Consider the following 15,990-nt stretch of genomic DNA (forward strand, 5'->3'; position numbering starts at 1 on the left):
CTTTATGAGTTTCATTTTTGTACATTTCATATTGCAATATTGAACAACTTCAAAAAATTAAAACATACAAATTCTACAAAAGAATGTCATGCCTATTATACAATAACCCAGGTTTTAAGGAACATTCGCAGAATTAAAAACTCTGAAGGGAAATTACATGTATTTCTTTTTAAAGATTGACTCTGATTTTTGTTTATATACCCGACAGTTATAATTTTTTGTTTCTCATGATCTTAGTTCAACAAAGACACACACTGTTATTCTACAGGACAAATAAAAACAACAACAACAACAACAACAACAACCCTGTATTTCCCTATATGTATCGTTTATCATGCATATAAGGGCTGCAACAAAGCGAGCTTCACTAATGTTGGAAATAGCCCTTGTGCGACATTTATTGTGCAGCGTACACTTTTAATTCAAACTAAATTCTCTTATGAGGACTCCTATGTCACAAGTCATATGAAATTATTAAATTATGATATTTCGCATTACCATTAAACAGCATTGTAAATCCATTCAAGATGAAATTACTTTGTAAACAACGTACGCATATATATCATAAATGCTATCAATAATGTAAATGTGTACATGTACAATGCTGATGAAGAAACCAATCAATCAATTTAAAGGAAAGGCAAATCAGTACAAAATCCCCTTCACTCTGACAATCATCAACATGTGCACACGATATACTTTGAATTATAATCCTACGGAACGAACTTTGAAGCGCGAGAGCCTCACTAGTTATAGATGCATCAGCAACAACAATATCCTAGTAGCTACAGTGTACTTACAATGTACTCGCCTTCAGCAAAATGTATGATGCCTGCACGTGGTAACGAACCTGAATAAAAAATGACGGGGTGCAGTAACCAAGGCATTTCTTTTTTAATAGCTGAAGTTTACACTTTGTTGATAGCTTAAATCAAGGGGGATTGACACATGTGGGTAACAGCGGGCGATTGACACATGTGGGTAACAGCGTGCGTTCTAGGTCGGATGTCTGTTTGAGGGTTCAATGACATTTTATTCAGCGACAATTGCTCCCACGAAACATCTCCGCGCTATTAAAGACAAAGATAGACTCTACCTACAAATGTAACGCTAACCCTAATCCTAATCTTCACGTCAAACTAATCCTACACCCATATCACAACCCTAACACTATAAACCCCTTTAACTCTAACCCTAAGTCCCTGGAGAACATAAGACCGAAGCAACTGTCGCAGGAACAATTATCGTGTCACCCTGTTGCAGTTTTCGGTGTTTCAGGTACGTGAATTCAGGCACTCAGATATATACATTTACAACTTGAGGGCTACATTTTAATAGTAGTGTCTTAAAGCTGTACATGTACTTGTCTCAGGTAAAGACATTTGCTTGACAGACAATAAGATAACTTGGATTAAAAAAGAAATGAATTCATATGTTAATGTTTGTTGATTTTTCATTCCTAATTTTCTTCTTCTTTCAACCTCAGGTAGTAAAATGCTGAATATTTATCTTTATGTACATTGTCTCCCCATATTTCTAAGCCAACACGTATTACGCATACATCAGAAGCGATTATTGATAATGTATTTTTCAAATGTTCTGACTCACGATGATTTTTTTGGTTGAATATTTCGGAGTGGTATATCGGATCATCTCCTTATTTTTGCTGTCACAGAAAATATGCCCGTTTTACCATAATCACCAAGCTGAATGTCGAATGCGCGGAAACGAAACCAATGATAACATTGATTGATTAAAACTTCAGTTTAGCGCAGGTGCGATGATTAGGTAGATGCTAATCACCCAGATGACACCAAAATGACATATAAAAATTTCTTTCGTATCTTTTTTCATTCTTGTGATAAATACACCTTACTTGTTCGAGCAGATGTCCCATACGTGTTTGTATTTATAAATTTGTATCATCTTTAATCCCTCTATTTTGATAATCTGTTGTTGTTTGTTATTACTGTTTTCCCTTAAAGCTACCAAAAGAAGTGTATTCTAATGAGATACACTAAGTAGAACACAACTACATAATTTACACATCTCTGTATAGATTCTGGTCTCATCTTCTGTTCTCCTCAAATAAATAGCATTATCGTGTACATTGATATTGATGAAGAATGATAAACTACATGGCCCCAGCGGAAACATCAAATGCACATACTGCACACACACACACACACACACACACACACACATATATATATATATATATATGTATATATATATATATATATATATATATATATATATATATATATACACAACGATGCCTTATATCTTTGCCCTACTGCATGCTATTGCAGAAATCTACCTTTCGCAGAGTGAGAAGCGAACTTGAGCTTAAATCATCATGAAGCCGTCAGCCAAGTCAAGCCTTGCTTATGTAAATGGTCTCCAGCTCAATTTGTAGGATCAATATTATGATTTAGACATCCACAAATGTTCCATAATGTAATACTTTAGAGAATGTACTTTTCTTTTTCTCTCTTTTAATTTTGTTTCATTTTGTTTCCCTTTACAGCAACGTAGTTTCAGTTTGTTATGAAAAGCAACATACATGGAAACAATCAAATGCCAGAGAGAATGTCAATTAATAACATCCAAACTAGTTATCCTCTGTGTAATATTCTCATATTAGCAATCGTGCAGTAAATGACAGTGAGACCTTCTATTTCACATAATCCCATCTACACCGTGAAGATGATAGCGATAGTATACTATACTATCACGTCAAAATAAAGATATCATACAATCAGTACCATATCATTAAATCATAAATAATGTTGTCTTATTTACAACTTTGAATACGAATCCAAACACATGACTGTATCATTTTTACCATTCTTTATGGTGGTTTTGCGGTGACTTCACATGACGATAATGCAGCATTACATTCAATCATCATAAACGATGGTCATTCTGTCCAGACTAAGGGCCGTATTACCTTCGAGTTCATCCCGTGTTATGGGATACAGCACGGAAGTCGGACTGCTCGAAGCGTAGTCTCTGGTGACCACCACACCGTCCTCCCGCAGCCAGTACACTGTGTCGTTGACTATGGCCACATCCCTCAGGTTTCTGTCATTGGCTGCACTTTGTATGTCAACTCCTGTTATCTTAGTCTGCCCTGAGCTCCCTGGAGGCAGGTTAGTGTAGAAGGCTCTGTCGGTTCCAAGATAGTCACAATAGAGCAGTCTGCCAGCTGTGAGACAAAAATACAGATTGCGAGAATAGGAATATTCTCTCGTAGACATTTAAAGATATAATGGTCACAATGTACATAGAGAATGAACGTGCCGATGGCTTTCGGTATGTTCAGAAACGATATGGGCACAATTTTTTCAAGTGTGAAATGTTGAATTACGGCTTCATTTAAACCCCTATAGTAACAGTAAACTTAACGATAGCATTCTATTGGGCGATATGTATCCCTCTTTCTGATGAAAGATAGGCCCTACACTTGGTCATTATGTTTGACAGTTTGTACTCAACTCTATTGGCATTTATTCTCAATTATCGAGCCCTATCAATTTTCAGTGTAATTAACCATTTTACAAACATTGATATGCGAAATGATAGAATTATTTTAAAATACCTCATATGAAGAGCCTCTATAAGGCTCTATTTAAGCATTTGGAAGAGATTAAGCTGATTTGTTTCAGTTTGGCATTACTCTCTTGGTTTCTTTAGAGCTGAATCTCAACCATTTTATGTAAGTATTAGTTATCTAAGCTTGGATCTGGAAATCACAATAAAGTGTTCCATCTTGATTTTGCATTTCAAGTTTGACACACTGTAACACCGTATTCTGCAGTGGATAATTTCTGTTGTGTTAAGCCTACATGGCAAATCAAATAGCAAAATGACATGTACATACAAACAATAAAAAGAAAACATACAAAGATGTGTTAAAAAAAAAAAAAACTTCTATGGGTTAGAAAATTATGTTATAATCTTTATGTTTCCGTGCAACAAATGTTTGTTTCATCATTGCTTCTTTCTTTTCATAGAAAACCTGGTTTCTTTGTGCTTTATCTATATAGTAGGGTCGTGTAATTAGTTTGTGCCATCTTGTCAATAACACGGTACGCAATGACACATGAGAACACCCACAAGAAAAAGGAAGGACTGCACTGGAGGGGGGGGGGGGGTGGTGCTACCAACGCAACTACGAACACTTCACTTGACCCCCCCCCCCCAGTCAAACACAGACACGCGCACACACGCATACACGCCATCACACACAGACACACACACACACACGCACACTCGCACACACACACACACACATACATCAGTTTCAGTTTAGAATATAGTAGTATATGAATGATACATGACAATACTGTTGCAAACAAGACAAGATACAATGGGCGATTTCAAGTCAGTTACTACTATGATGGAAGGGGCTGGTGTTATCTTTCTCACAACAGCACACACAAATGTACCCGCATGAGCAATTACATTGTAGAAGTTAACGAATAGCAGATCAGAAATTATTGCATTATTCAGCTGCATCTTGATTTTATAAAAATAGTGAAGGGTCAGAAGTACAAGATTTCGCAAGAGGTGAAAGATAGAGGCGCTCTATTCAATGAGGCAAAGCCGAGTTCAATACGAAATACTTAAGATTATACAACTCTAAGAAGAATTAAATATTTATTTCATGAAATCGGTTTTGAAATGACTGAGATGTCCAAAATAAAGTACAGTGTACAATACAATAAAGTACAGTTGTTGTTGTTGTTGTTTTTTTTTTTTTTTTGCAACAAGACATTCAATGAATAAATCATGGTTCCATGTATGCGTTAGGTTGACTCTGTTTAGCACATTTCAATCAGGTTTATTCACAATACTGCCATGGCTGCCAAATGGCTGAATAGCGGAGTAACATACACTTTTTTTTTTTTTTTTTGGGGGGGGGGGACAATGGAGATGGGGAATGAGCAGCTCTCTGTGCTGATATGAGATACCATCAACTTTGCAAAAGTCAATGGCACATACTGTATGACAAATACTTGGCAAGGACGATGAAAATGAAAGGTCTCAATATACATTTAGAGCTTCATTCATATTAATGTTGTTGTTTTTGTTTTTTTTTTGCTTTGTACACTCAGAAGTCAAATGTTGTAAGAATCTGAGACTTTACTTAATACATGTGGTTGACTATGTCACTGATGTTTACTTGTGATGTTCTGCTTTCTTTATTCTTTGTCTTATTCTTTACTTCAGTTCTGCTCCTGATTCTAGTCAACAATGTGTTCATCCACCATTTCGTCTGGCTTAGCATCCTCTTCTTTCGCACTCAAAGGTTACATTGTGCACTGAGCTAAAGGTGAGCAAGATATAAACAGCAATCAGTGCAACACTTATTCAGGTAGTATTCGGTTTTATTTTGTCATAGATCTTACTCAGAATATCCAGTGTCATTGGACAATTAGAAGTTATCCTAGTATAGTCTTGTTAAGTACAATATCACATTGATTTAAACTTATAATTTAACAGAATTGCATTAGCACTTTTGAGCAAAACATTACCAAAGTGTTGATATGAAAGAAACACTATTATGTAATAATTTTCTCAGGCAAATCAAATATAGTTTTACAGATGTGGAAAATTGTTTACATGTTATGACTGTCGTCTCAAATAATTATCATCATTCCCCTCTGCAATATAGAAGTAACATTGTCTGTGAAAAACAATTGTTCATCTTTGCATAGGGAGAGAAGCTGATGACAACTGTCTACTGGATATGTCGAAGTGGAGAAAGCCAAGAGAAACCAGGAATAGCTTCAAATGACTAGGGTGGCTGAGCTGAACATCTGCACCAAAGTCCAAGCCAGGGATCATTATGGAAGGAGATCATAGCAATATTTCACTACAATCACAGAGTTGCTCCAGACAGCACTCGGAGAACTTTTCACGAATGTGTGTGCCTGATGAATGGGCAGTCAGGTTCTGGCAGAACATTATCTCAATGTTCTGCGTAATGTCGTATTTAATGACTTTGGGTTCTGTGTCTGTGCAGAAAGGGGGGGGGGGGTAGTGTGATTATAAAATATGACATCATTTTAATAATAACAATAATAATAATAATGATACTACTACTACAAATTATAATAATAATAGTGATGGTAATAATGTTAATATCAATAATAATAATATAAATAATAATAAAAGTAATAATAACAATAATCAACAGTGCTTATGTATAGCACATAGAACATTCTGTGTTTTGTCCCTATGTGCTCAAGGATTAAAATGATTACACAAAAACATACAATTGCAAATAACAATAATACTTTGTTTCATGTTTAGACTGTAATGAAGGCATTCTCAAGGCAGACTTAGATTTGTTAATATTTGTAAATTATTTTAAATTCTACGGTAGATTATTCCATATGGTAGAGACATGGCAAGCAAATATGTATGTTGTTGCTTTTTTATTCAGCATAACAAATAAGTCCCTACCTTTCGAACAAAGGTTTCTCTCTGGTGTGTCTCCTATTTAAAGTAGTTCTCTCAAATAGTGTGTTTTCAAAAGTTAATATCAAAATTTTGTACTGAATATGAATTTTGACTTGAAACCAGTGGAAGCTTCGTAGAACCACTGAAATTTGTGTTAATATGTTGTTGTTGTTTTTTAAATTTGAACACTAGTCTTGCAGCAGAGTTTGGGATAGCTTGTTATCTCTGTATCTGTATGACTGGCAATCCACAAACTAATTAATGATGAAATCAACATGTCAAATGAAGAAACCATGAACTGAACGTACTGCAATGTGTTTATCGATGGAGTCTCACTTTTCCAAATATTGTATGTGAAAGAATCAAGGGGACATTAAGGGACATTAATCCTATGTACTGTATCTTACACTGTCACTTTATTCACTGGCATTACTCGTGATAACCATCAATCCATGGGTCTCTCCACACAGCTTTGTCACAATGATGCCATCCTCAATTTCCACTGTAATATGCTTCCATTCTCTTTGGCTTAACAGTGCTTTTCACAACGAAAACTATATAAGTATCAAAAGCCATATAAAATGTATTTTCTTTTACTTTTTTTTTGAACCAGCTCACCTATCATACTATTCATTTTGTCTCCTTTATCCAGGCCGCCATTAGGCCAACCCCATTAACGATTCTCAGTATTTTTTAATCATGCCTACCCCAGCACCTGGGACACCCACAGCAGACGTAATTTAAGTCAGGACCAAGCTTCAAGTCAAGTTGTGCGAGTTAGTAAGAGGGTTATAAGCAGTTGGATGCTTACATTTTCTCTGTTTGCTCTCATTTCACCTCAAGAATGACTAATAAACTTTGACAGATCATGTTTAATTGGGTGATACATGTACTGCAGTACACAGCCATATTCTTGCAGTCTGTGTCCACATCAGGACTTATAGCATGGCCATCACTACCTATGTCTTTTTATATTGAATATTGTTGTGGATTTCATTTTTTAAAGGAAAAATGAGAAAATGTAGGTCTGATATATGAGCAGTCTACTTGTAAACAGGTAGAGTAACAGAAAAAAAAAACACAGTCACCTAGTTTCATGGTGTCAATATTATTCACAGAAATATGTGCAGAAATTATATACAGAAATATTTGTGCCGTAAAGAACCACAGAAATGTAAAAGCATGTAAAATTTGATTGCGTTAACGATTCTGAATGTGGAAAGTGTGATACTCGAAGAGGTATCAAAACTGATTAGTTCCGAGTAAATCTATAGTAAAAATACCAGGTAGATATTCATCTGTATGAAATCTTTTTAAAGAACATTACTTGTGTAGATAACTTTGTAAAGTGTTTAACAATATCTTTGTACTGTTTAAAGAAATTTTGTACTTTGAAGAGGTTAGACTTTATTCCTGCAATCAAAATAAATCATACTAAAACAACAGTAAAGTTTAAGAAGTAAAACTTATCATTAATTCGTGTATAGGGAATATCCAGTAAGTGATTTTGGAGAAGGAAACGAGATTGATATTATGCCGATTTGGAATGAACATGAAATTTCTTTCTGCCAGAGAGCTGAAAGCTGCGAGAACAATGAGTTTTACAATCGGTTCCGAAAAAGCAGAGATGACTAGTATTTAATTTGATGATAAGAAAAAAAAATGAATCCTTCATTTTTTGTTCAAGAAATGGATATAAGAAATACCAAGCTATATTTTATTTTATAAAGGTAAAGGAATATTGTGTAAAGGTGCAATATAATATATTCTTATTTCATTGTGATATGGGATCCTCGAAATTGTCTTGTTCATGAGAACATTTATGTTAATAACGTTAAGATTTCTTTCATTACTGGAAATATAGTTATTTAAATCATGATTGAATGAACTACTGTCCATCCTCGAGATAATATGAAATCTCATTCTAATCGATAGCTTCTTATTTAACAGCAGTTTTGCTTATATATTTGTAGTTACGGAATACCATAGTAATGAACTTTTAATTAAGCTGAAAATGAAATGTGGAAATCTGTTTAATGAAATGTACAACTTATGATACTTGCAAACAATACGGTATAATTATAGTAATGAATGTATATATTCAAACGATTATTTTTCCTACATTTCCTCTTTTTTTTTTTTTTTGCAGTTGTGCACGAATTAAATGTTGAATATAATCTAATAAAAATAAATATCATTTGTTAAAAAAGGAATGTGTATTTCTTCCTTTAATGATTGATTGAATATAATACAGGACTTGGGAGAGTTTGAAAATGTCATTATTTCTCGAAGAAGGCAAGTGTAGAGGATGATGATGATGATGATTGAAAGAGAAGGAGTGATGGAGAGAAGAAGGGAGTACGAGGAATTTGTGTGAATTCTAATTGGATTTTAATGTACGTCTGCTTACCTATTAAAATGAGTCTGGAATTTGTTCATTTTCGTAAGCAAGCAAGTGCATGAAGAACATAAAATATAAAAGGCTGCCTTTCCATTTAAATGAATATTGAGAAAAAAAAAGAAAAAAGTAAAGATGTAAACATGAAACTCCATGATCTAAAAAAGAACAACATAATTACTATTCTACAATATTTTTATCCATGGATATTAGATTAACGATCCCAAGAGCACAGTGCTAGGATTACTAGAAGAGCTAATTGTAATATAAATTTTCTTAGTGAAATAACCTTTACCAGAAATAAATTTGAAGGCCGTGTGCCGTTTCGTGATTTTATTGGGTTCTGTTCGTTATTCCGAAGGTTTGCCATTCCGAAGGTTCGTTATTCCGAAGGTTCGTAATTCCGAAGGTTCGTTATCCAGAAGGTTCGTTAATCCGAAACACACAAATTCCCTATACCTAGACGATCATTAATCCGAAAATGAAGTAGGGTTCAATAATCCGAACATTTGCGGCGTTATTCCGAAGGTTCGTTATTCCGAAATGAAATAGGGTTCGCTATTCCGAAGGCTCGTTTATCCGAAAATGAAACAGGGTTCGTTATTCCGAAGGTTTTAATCCGAAATGATAGGGTATAGGGTCCGTAACGAACCTTCGGAATAACTAGTTTTGTTTCATTTTTGGAATAATGAACCTTCGGAATAACGAACCTTATTTCATTTTCGAATTAATGAACCTTCGGACTAAAGAACCTTCGGAATAACTAGCTGTAACCAATTTATTTTGCGGAGAATCCTGAACGCTATGTGCGGCACAAGCGCAGTGTGCCGGTTCGTGGATTTATTTTGCGGAGAATCCTGAACGCCATGTGCGACACTAAGCGCTGTGTGCCGGTTCGTGGATTTATTTTGCGGAGAATCCTGAACGCTCTGCGCGACACTAAGAGCTGTGTGCCGGTTCGTGGATTTTTTTGGACCTAGTCTGGAGTATTCACAAAACGACACACAACTTTATAGCCTTACTGTGTGCAAATTTTACAACACTGGAAGTATTTTTATGTATAGCAAGAAAGAGCAGATTCTTCTCATACGTCACAGTGAAATTTATTGAATAGCAATTCCATTAACCTATCTTACTGATAGTTTGAAAAAACAGAAATCTTTAAATGCGATTTACTCGAAATGTACTTCGCGCACCGGCGGTGCGCGTGTGCCGGTTCGTGGATTCAGCGACGATATATAAACATTTATATGTTTTATGTTACTGTCTTCTAAATGGAGAAATGAATGAAAACGAGTTTCATAATATATGTGTCTCTATCAAGTTTCAGGTAAACGTGTTAAATTGGCTCTCATTATTGGACTCATCATTGGTGCGCATGTTGTCATAGTCGTCTTATTTCTCTCTGTTGGGAAATATCTGCAAAGCAAACATCCGGATTACCTACCGCGAAAAGGTATTGGTTTATTTTCTTTATGGTTAGATATTTGCATTCATTGCGTTAATAATCATTAACCCACATGCGCGTGTGGGTCTGTGTGTGTGTGCGCGCATGTGTGTGTGTGTAGGTATAGGTGTTTACTTCTTTGATTTGATATATAAATTTCGAATAATTTTGATACAAAAAATAAAATTATAACTAGTTTTTGTTAACCTTATGGAGACCGACAAATTGTCCCATGTAAGCAGAACCTACAAATCCATTATCAACGCTGATTACTCTATGTCAAAAAAAGGTATATTTATCAAGCAAATGCATCAGACCACACATCCAAAGCGTATATGCTTGAAATGATGTTGGCATAAGAATGTGGTAGTGAAAAGAGAGGAAACAAGAAAGGTGTTGAAAATAAGTTGTACCCTTGATATACAGTATAAGAATATGTTCATTTATAGTGACCCTCTTGTTATTTATGATAATATTTCAGGATGTGGCTGGAACCCCTGCTGGCGAAGACCAAACAAACCAGAGCAATGCCATGAGGAAAGTGAAGGCTTGAGAGGACCAAACATACCAGACCAATGTAATGAGGAAAGAGAATGCTTGAGAATTCCAAACGTACCAGAGCAATGTCATGAGGAAAGTGAAGGCTTGAGAGGACCGAACACACCAGAGCAATGTCATGAGGAAAGTGAATGCTTGAAAGGACCAAACACACCAGAGCAATGTCATGAGGAAAGTGAATGCTTGAGAGGACCAAACATACCAGAGCAATGTCATGAGGAAATAGAATGCTTGATAGGAACGAACACACCAGAGCTATGTCATGAGGAAAGTGAATGCTTGAGAGGACCAAACACACCAGAGCAATGTAATGAGGAAATAGAATGCTTGATAGGACCAAACACACCAGAGCAATGTCATGAGGAAATAGAATGCTTGATAGGAACGAACACACCAGAGCAATGTCATGAGGAAATAGAATGCTTGATAGGAACGAACACACCAGAGCTATGTCATGAGGAAAGTGAATGCTTTAGAGGACCAAACACACCACAGCAATGTAATGAGGAAATAGAATGCTTGATAGGACCAAACACACCAGAGCAATGTCATGAGGAAATAGAATGCTTGATAGGAACGAACACACCAGAGCAATGTCATGAGGAAAGTGAATGCTTGAGAGGACCAAACATACCAGAGCAATGTAATGAGGAAAGTGAATGCTTGAGAGGACCAAACATACCAGAGCAATGTCATGAGGAAAGAGAATGTTTGATGGGACCAAACACACCAGAGCAATGTCATGAGGAAAGTGAATGCTTGAGAGGACCAAACATACCAGAGCCATGTCATGAGGAGAGAGGAGGCTTCGGAGGACCAAACATACCAGAGCAATATCATGAGGAAAGTGAATGCTTGAGAGGACCAAACATACCAGGGCAATGTCATGAGGGAAGTGAATGCTTGAGTGGACCAAACACACCAGAGCAATTTCACGGGGAAAGTGAATGCTTGAGAGCATCAAACACACCAGAGAGATTTCACGAGGAAGAAGAATTGATGCTGGGTAAGATAAATATGTAGATAACCACAGTCTTATCTGTTGTCTTAAAAAAGTGCGCTATTTGATTATGAACTGTGACTTTCAACATTATGAAATCTCATCTAGCTTTTAACTACATTATTTGTACAATAATACAGCTGTATTATGTTACACAGATAGTAGAAAGAATGATTAGTCATATTCCAGGCACTCTCCTCCCCCCTTCTCTCTCTCTCTCTCTATTCACCCTCTATCCATCTCTATCTATCTCTCTCTCTCTCTCTCTCTCTCTCTCTTTCTCTCCCTCTCTGTATACAGGTTATTCCAACGTGTCTGCGGGTATACGTACACTCATGATTTTATGTATTTGTTTTTTTTTTCTGTTATTTTGGTTTCTCTTCTAAGAACCATCATCGCTTACAAAGGAACAGGTACAGCAATGCAAGGAAGATCTGAAGGAGTATTACCGTGTGTCACGACGCAAGGTCACGGTGGATCCACTCAACTTTATGGAACGTGTTGAATTGGATGATATTTATACGAATTTAAGTATAATAGACCGAAATGGCAAGCGTAAGACACCAATAACATACGACGATCTTCTGTTAAACAATGACAAAGGAAATCTTTCAAAGCGCCTTCTGATACAGGGTGAGGGAGGTGTTGGCAAAACAACACTTTGCGCTAAGATTGCCTGGGACTGGTGCCAAGGAAGGATTCTCCAGGATCTGGACATGGTGCTCCTAATACCTCTTCGAGATATCAAGAACGCAACAAGTATTGGTGGTATTGTCAAAACGTATCTCTCTCATTCAAATACGGCAACAAAGAAAAATATAGATGACTTTGTTTCAACAAATCTGAGTAAGATTCTCATTATATTTGACGGTTTCGACGAGTTTGACAAAAAATTAAGTAGAACGAGCAGCAGTGTGGTCATTGACATATTAGTAAAAGAGCCAAATATTTCATGCAAAATAATTGTGACAACACGTCCTTGGAGGACAAATGAATTCATGATGGATAAAAGTCTTGCCGAAACTTACACTTTTCTAGACGTCGAATGATTTAACAAGGAGAATTTATCAACTTATATTAGGACGTACTTTCGGATTAGAGAGAAGGACAATCTTGCAGAAAGCTTAATCAGTTTTATGCAGGAAAATGATGTCATCCAGTCAAACATGGCCCCATTTCCTATTTACTGTGCCATGCTTTGCCTCATGTGGAACGACTTCAGTGAAGAAAGACGAAGAGAACTGCAAAAATTGCACACTTTCTCCCAGATTTTTGGAGAAATGATCTCTTTCCTAAAACAACACTACGCATCAAAGATTTGTGTAAATATACAGAATCAGAACATTGTTGAACATTTAATGGAAGCTGGAAAGGCAATTCAAGAAATAAGTGAGATAGCGTTAGAGGGTCTATTTCACAGGAATCTCTCATTTCCTGAAGAACAATTCAGAGAGTGTCATGATGCCATGGTCACATGCTGCAGAGTGGGAGTTTTGACCATAGAAAAAGATGTCATCCCAAGGGAACGTCGGCGCGATGCCAACATTTCATCTTTGGTTACATCAACGGTTTCTTTTCCCCACAAACTGTTTCAAGAATATATTGCAGGGGTATATATGTGACCGTGCACCTCAAAACGAACATAAAGTCGCACGCACTGATTTTGCGTGAGGTCTGAAAATAAGTGAAATGGGTCAACCTAGTCGAACTTGACTTTTTCATACTTTCTGAAAGAGCGGATCTTCTTGTACATTATGCTAAAATTTGGTATCATAAAACGGGCAGGAAAGTATGTTTTTTTTAGCAATTTATCTCGAACATTTTTGGTAGAATAGTGTGATAAGATTGTGTCTTTAGAATCTCTTTTTCATTTCTGAAAAACCTTGTTCACACACTTCACTTTCAACTCTAATAACTTTTGAAAAGATAATGCTACAGCTTTGAAAGTTGGCATTAATTATGAACAGAATGTGTTCATGAGGCATGATCAATTTCAGCGTAATCTGATAATCCTTTCATTGTTGTTACTCTGGTGGCTTACTTCCTGTTTTTTGTTCCGTTCATTGCACAGCCAGCACGGTTTGGTAAAGATTAAACGCTTGAATAGACACTGTACTTCAGAGCCTCTTTTCTCAGTTCACACTTTTCCTGAGTTTTTGCTTTCTTTCCAATGTTTAGATAGGTTCGGAGAGTCCATTTGATTTGAGTTATACATCATTTTAAAGCTTAAAGTCTGCTCTTTCAGAATATGGTCTTAACTAAAAATTCATGTCTGGCGACTTTTTGTTTGTTTTGAGGTGCAGGGTCACATATTGAGTACTCATTCGACAATGATCGTGCTAAGTACGACATGGTGAAAAAGAAACTTCTTAGTCGACCTGAGGAATTCCGCTACGTACTCTACTTTTCCTCAGCTTCAGGGAATGAACTTGGCCTTGATATCATCAAAGGCTTGATAAACTGTGCTAGTGATATATTTCGTTATATAGATTATGGAAAACGTGATTTCTGCGTTGACGTTGCGTTTGAGTGTCACACTGAGGAGGCAGCAAAGGCAGTGGGAGAACGATGGCATGAATACAAACTAGACCATTCACCGGAACACTTAGTGTCAGGAGTGGCGTTCATGGTGCGCTATGACCAAGTGGTGAGTAACACAACTTGAATATTGATTTGAAATAATTATGTCAGAAAATATAATGTCGAAGGAAAATAACATTCCTTGTGTGTGGGGTGTGTGTTTGTGTGTGTGTTTCCCCTGTGTGAATTTGAGTGCATAATCTACAACCTCAACAGCTTTATTAACATTCTTTTTAGACCTGGAACAGGCCCTATTATTTAGGGAAATCGTTTTTATATAACATTCTGTGCAATTGTATCAACGTTTTAAGTATTAGTGTTATATAAAATAATTGCCCTCCTCGCATGATACATTATGATGGCTTAATGTGTAAGTTTAATCTGAATTGCCATGGCACTTATTTCATGTCTTGTTATCAATTGGAACGTTTGGTGGTAAAATGTATGAAACGTTTTTCGTCGTGGCTTTTAGAAAAAAAAAATGTTATGAGGAGTGAAGCAAAATGTTCTTATTGCAAAATAATTGGACTCCACGGAGTTTCAACATCTACTGAAATGAGGCCCTTTGCGAGAGTTGCAGCTGTCAAACTGCCTTTTGTAGTAATCACCCAACCTTGCCTATAATAAAGACGCCGTGTGTATTAAAGGGAGATGTCAAACTGAGTATCGTGTATAGTGTTTTGAACATACAGCTACTTAGGGCACCTAACATGCCTAACACGACGGCCGTGATAAGGCAAAGGAACGTAACTCAAAATTTTGGCATTTTGAGTTATGAGCATATGGCTCCTAAATTTTAAAATTTTAGAATGGTGAATGTCTCATTTCTCTAATGTTTACCATTTCAGAGATAAAAAGCGTATCTCACACAGCTTTTTCACAACTTTGCCGTTTCCAGCTAGGCAAAACAACGTAAGCTGAGATACGTATAGAAATGACAAAGAAAGCTTTTTCGCTGTTACGGCAAATGAACGTATATTTACATACACTGTTTTTTCATGGTGGTTTCTCAAGAAAAAAGAAGGAAATTGCGACGCCAAAATAACGTATGTCATCATACAGCGCTTTGCTGTTTAAAATCAGGGCCATGCGCGCTACAGTCAGCACGGCAAAACAACGTATCAACATTGTGGCCATCAAACACACGCTACACTGCATAACTCTATGTGGAAGACCTACGGCTACGTGCTGCAGATCCATTTCAGCCGCGGCAGTGAGTGTAGTGCCGCCGCAGTTGGCACGAGTATTGATGTAATGCAATCATATTCATCGCCCCTCTACCTTTCTCATCAAACTGAAAATGCATTCTTTCCTTTCCGAGTTGTGATTAGTGAAATGACGATATGAATAGAACCTGTATAGAATGATTCTCTTTTTTTCTCTGTGAGTTTCAAATCTCCAGTCAACTGCGAGTACTTTATAAACCTTATTCTTCTGAGAATAATTTATCTCCTCTCCTGTCAATTCATGTTCGTTCTATCAGCAATCGCAAAATATTATCGAAACAAAGTGCGGAAGAACTGTGTCACGTGA

General features: G+C 36.5%; 1 pseudogene; it reads left to right on the forward strand.

Moving 5' to 3' along the window:
* Positions 1-10,180: 10,180 nt before the first annotated feature.
* Positions 10,181-14,542, forward strand: LOC140235862 (uncharacterized; annotated as a pseudogene).
* The last annotated feature ends 1,448 nt before the right edge of the window (positions 14,543-15,990 follow it).

The sequence above is a fragment of the Diadema setosum genome, chromosome 12, assembly GCF_964275005.1.
Source record: "Diadema setosum chromosome 12, eeDiaSeto1, whole genome shotgun sequence".
NCBI lineage: Eukaryota > Metazoa > Echinodermata > Echinoidea > Diadematoida > Diadematidae > Diadema > Diadema setosum.